Genomic DNA, 5,303 nt, shown 5'->3' with positions numbered 1-5,303 from the left:
TCCTGCAGAATGCTGAGTGGGCCGGGCTGCTCCAAAGATGCTTCTCTACGGCTCAGCCATTAACATGGGGAGGTTCGCATATAAATGCATTGCACAACATCACAGGGGTGTTAGATACATAATATACAATTGCTGTGTTACTTGGTCAAATTAATGTTTTAAAATCTCCACCATCTGGGTAAGAAAACTAGTTATCTATAAAATGTGTGTTATTGCAGATCACTTACTGTTGTATAATCAAAAATTATTGGGATCATTCACAAACAAATTACATCTTGCATGTAAACAGAGGCACGATGAACCGGTCCGAGTGAACCACACCTGCTCTTTTATGCAATGCTGATTCCTCCATTTGCCCGTTTACAAGTTTACATCTCGGCTAACTGAGATTCAAAATGTGGGAAAAACAGCTGAATAGCAGGCGGGAGAGATATAACCAATTCAGGTCAGACTGAGGTGAAAATTAACATTTCTCTCCGTTTTTCTGAAGGGAAGCCTACACTGCAAAATTTTTCGTTGTGAATTTACAATAAATAATTGGATAAATTTTGCATGACTTTCACAGTAAGGATTACAGCAATATACTGTGAAATATACTCACAGCAATTTACTGTAATTTTATATCTGTGATATTACAATGCATTGTTGTAAAAGCACAACTGTATACTGTAACTTCACAGCTTCAATGACAAAGCAATTACTGTGATATTACAGTACATTACTGGGGAATTACAATCTTTTGCTGTACATTGTTACAAGGCCCTGTACTTTTACAGTGTGTACTTTGAAAGTAATGTACAAGTTGACAATAATATACTGTGAATTTACAATCATTATACAATTAACCCCCTCCCCCCAACAAACAACTCTGAGGTAAAGTCAATGTTAGCCCAATGGCATATTTATTAACAAATACATATTTTTCAATGTACAGCAGATGCCAAGAACTTCAAGAGTTCAAGAAATTCAACTTTCTAGTCATAAAAGTCAGAAAATGCAGAGAAATTGTGCAAACTTGCAATTCAACTAGCTGTGTCACAATAACAGTAATGGACAGGATGGGAATGAGGCCTTCATGGCAAGATAAGAGAGCGATGAAGGAATGTCGTAAAGGGGTCAGGTGCTCCTCTCAGTCTCAAACATTATAATGAGTCCACACGCAACAGCATTGTGTAAAAATCTTGTAGTGCAAAGTTGTCTTGAAAAATTACAAAAAGAACAAGGCTACTCAAAACTGAGCCTGACAACTACCGCTGCAAAAAAAAACTATGATGCCCACTCAAAGTCAATAAGTTTCCTCAAAAGGGTGCTCACATGAGGGTTCATTGTTGTCCGCTTCTTGGTCTTTGAGCCTCTTTCAGGATTGATGCCCAGGAAGCACCTGTTAATAAGCAAAGATAGTTTCAGTTTTAAATAGACTTACAGTATGTATTGCAGACAGCATTTATCAAGGTGTGCTTTTTGCTGTGCTTTTTCCCCACATCAAACCCTAATAGATTTATAATCCAAACTTGTTAGATCTTACTCTCACCATAATTTTTTTTTAGCCATTTTTAGCCAAGGTGCCTCAGGTTAGGTTTGCCTGAGGCAAATAGGGTTGATTTTCTACTATGAGAGGCCATATCAACGTGTGCCGCCACTGAAATGCATCTTCACACAATTGGCCAGTTGGTAAATTAAAACCAAACCCTGTTGAAAGTATGACAAACATATCCTTTTCAATAAAGGGCCTGAGAGCATTTTGTTCTGCTTTGAAAGAAAATTTCATCTACTTCATTCAATACATTCGCATTTCGCAATAGACGTTTCAAAATCATCATCACATAGCCTGCCACAAAACAAAATAAATAGCTGTGATTGGACCAGCAGGTATTTGTCAGCATAACATGTGTAGAAACCCAGACTGATCTGCAGAGCGAAATTGAATGAGTTCGCGAGATCAGGGTGGTCTCACCAGGCTAGCCTCAGGCCCCGTCCACACTACTGCGTTTTAGTTTAGAAACGGAGAATTAAAACGAATACGATTTCCGTCCACACCAGCGTTTTAGCTGCATATTAGAATTGATCTCCGTCCACATTAAAACGACTGAAAACGCGTATCACGTGACCATTCACCAACACTGGGCATGCGCGTGCCGGTGTAAACCTAGAGACTTTCAAACATAGACTGTAAAAAAATGCTTTCAAACATCAAAATATCATTTATTAATATGTATTTGTGTCAAAATGACATATAAACATGTTTTCCTATTCTATTTTTCTTGGAAACGCTTCCAACACGCTTGCGTGTCGCATGAAAAATAGGCGTCGGTTCTATATAGCATGTAGTGCTATGCGTTTACTGCGCGAGCCGCACCTGAGACGCTTCCAAGAGGCAGTTTCTTCTTCTTCTTACTGTAAGAAACTGTTCCAGCGGGTGGAGTTTACTGGTACTGAATATTACCTGTGTATACTCCATGACTGATGACACCCAATCATAGAGCCGAGCGCGAGCCTCTGCGTCATCGTTTCTAAAGTCCTCCGTTTTGACCTGTCCACACTAAAACGCCCTCCGGAGTTTCAAAACGAAAAACGGGTCGGCAGCGTTTCTAAACTTCTCCGTTTTGGGTCTCCGTTTTTGCCGTTTTAGTGTAGACGGGAGGTGCAAACGTAGCAAAAGGTCTCCGTTTTTAAACAAAAACACGGTAGTGTGGACGGGGCCTCAGGTACCTCGTTTGTCAGCATTTTAGACCTCAAGACAATCATTGAGTTGGAAGCCTGTACTATAATGTGAATTACAAGATTAAATGTGATCTTTATAAAATACCTTTGAATGAACTCCAGCGTTGACGATCCAGCGGCAGGATACTCAAGGTTGAAGACGTAATAGCTGCTGAAGAAAGCAGCTACTCCGTGTAAAAAGAAAGGGTGTGGGCCCATCACGACATGTCCCTCGATGGATATAAGCCATCCAGAGGGCTTCATCATGTCACCTGAAATGAACAGATACAGCATTATGTGTTATGAGCACTTTGCGATCTGCTTAAGATACAAATGGCTATACAAATGTAATTATTATAATTATAATTATTATTACTTATTGTGGTCTTGTAGATTTCTAGAATGAAAACAAAATAATGAGTTAGAAATGTCGATACTAGATCAAAGTAACATTACCTTGAATGATCAAGCAGGGGCTGCTGGGGAGTTCTGCAGTATTGACCAGTGGCACATGGCTGTAACATAGTTAACACACAATAGCATGGATTTAGGATAAAGGATAAATATTGTTCATTGGTCAGAGGTAGTAAATCATGCAAGGTAAATGTTGATAATGTAATCACTCATTTTGCATTTTAAATATTTGAATAAAAAATCTTACATCAACTTCAAGCATCAAACTCTCTCTGATGACCTGGAAAGAAAAGAAAAAGGAGAAATTACACAAATGCAAACAAAAATAAGAATTTCAGTTTGAATGCAGATTATGATTATTGATCATTGTAATTTAATTTTAGCCGTATGTCAAAAATGATAGTGGTATATATATATAGTGTTTTTTTTTTTCTGTAGCACTTTGAGATTGCTCACTCAATGTAACATGCATTTACAACTTTTACAATTATTATTCATTCATATCAGGACAAGTGGGAAACCCTAATGTTAAAACCCTCCCGTTGTCGAACACGACATGAGACTAAAGGGGGTCGCACACCGGATGCGCAGCTCGGCGCCGCGCCGCGCCACGTCTTTTAAATTCGAACACATTATTCTCTATGAGAGTACACACACCGGCGGCGCCTTTCGGCGTCTGTCCGCGACGCCCAGCAACGGCTCAGGACCGTGTTCAAAATCCTGCCGCGCCACAGAGCGCCATTTACATGGTTTTATATTAAATTTACATTTATAGAGATGTAGCCTATATCTTCCTCTTACATTCTCATAGAGAATAATGTGTTCGAATTTAAAAGACGTGGCGCTGCGCATCCGGTGTGCGACCCCCTTAACAGTTAGCTCAATCATGTTGTAACTAGGATATCCGCTGAAAAAATATTTTTTCATGGACCGTTTGAATCACGAAGTTATTAAAGTTAAACAGCTAACGGTTAGCCCTGCTAATCTATGATAACCTTGACTAATTACAGAAATGTGCACACATAAATAGTAATGTTTGTCCCATCATTGGTTTTTATAAACTTTACAAACACCAGATTTGTCTAAACGGTGATAGTGACATGAAAAATTATAGCGAAACTCTCTTCATTAGCTACTAACATTACTACTATTAGCAAATGCTGTGAGAGAACTTTCAACAATTCCGGGCACTTGCTAACAAAATGTGAACTGTGTCATGCGATAAACGTTTATTTGAAAGTAAATATTATCATCATATTAAAATAACATGGGTGTAAGTGCTGCAAACATGTATGCTACTCACCTTCTCCATTCAGCCCGGAAATTCAGAAGAGGGACACGACCGCGCCTTTTCAGTTCAAATTCAAAACAGTTCGGTTATGTCATGTGACTTTCCAGGGCATAATTTCAATACAATATTTCACTGTAATAATACTGTTTAATGCTGTGAAATCCTTTTTTTTTTTCACTGTGTTGCTGTGATATTACAGACCTTGTTGTGATATAACAGCAGGTTTTAGATTGCAATATTTTACTGTAAAATAAGAGTTAAATGCTGTAAAATCCAAGGATACTGTAGTTTTTACAGGTATTCATTGGGATATTACAGGGAAACTTAATTACAACAAGTTACTGTAAAATAATACTGTTAATTATTGTGAATTGCTGGTAATTTTTAACAGTGTAGTGTCTGTGGTCAGACAGCAGGCCATAGCGCTGATGAGACTGGACCACTAACACCCAAGGGAAGCAAGTTCCTAATTACCCATTGTGCTTGACAGAAGCCTCTTAATTACCAACTTCATTAGCTTGCTGGTCTTTGTTTTTCTTCAGAGGGGGCCAGTAGGATGGGGGTGGAGGCTCGTATAGAAGGAGAAACGAGTTGCTGTTTTAGCACCTTTTCTCCCCTTTCTGAACAATTCTTCTCTCTCTCTCTCTCTCTCTCTCTCTCTCTCTCTCTCCGAGGAAATGTTAAGACCTCAGTCAAGGATCTAATTAGATTCATGGTGAGAATCAGACACCTTTTAACTAGCCTCTGGAGTCCCTAAAAGGACAGCAAGTGACTGGGCAGGAGAGAAGAAGAGCTTCTCACAATCACACATGTACACACCACCTTTCACGTGTGAAGTGGCCTGCTTTACTCTTTTCTCTCACTTAGATTAAAAAGCAACCTCTAGTGAACACAAACC

The 5,303-nt window shown here is 39.0% G+C and overlaps 1 long non-coding RNA gene across 1 annotated transcript; it reads right to left on the bottom strand.

Moving 5' to 3' along the window:
* Nucleotides 1–879: 879 nt before the first annotated feature.
* Nucleotides 880–4,479, bottom strand: LOC311279281. Its single transcript, XR_014625544.1, has 5 exons — nt 4,418–4,479; nt 3,362–3,394; nt 3,157–3,215; nt 2,807–2,972; nt 880–1,381 (listed from the first exon to the last, which is right to left on the bottom strand). It is a non-coding gene; the product is annotated as an uncharacterized lncRNA (long non-coding RNA).
* Nucleotides 4,480–5,303: the final 824 nt, after the last annotated feature.

Source organism: Rutilus rutilus (genome assembly GCF_951802725.1).
Source record: "Rutilus rutilus genome assembly, chromosome: 20".
NCBI classification, from domain to species: domain Eukaryota; kingdom Metazoa; phylum Chordata; class Actinopteri; order Cypriniformes; family Leuciscidae; genus Rutilus; species Rutilus rutilus.
Note: the sequence above shows the minus strand (reverse complement) of the source record. Positions and strands in the feature narration are given on the sequence as shown.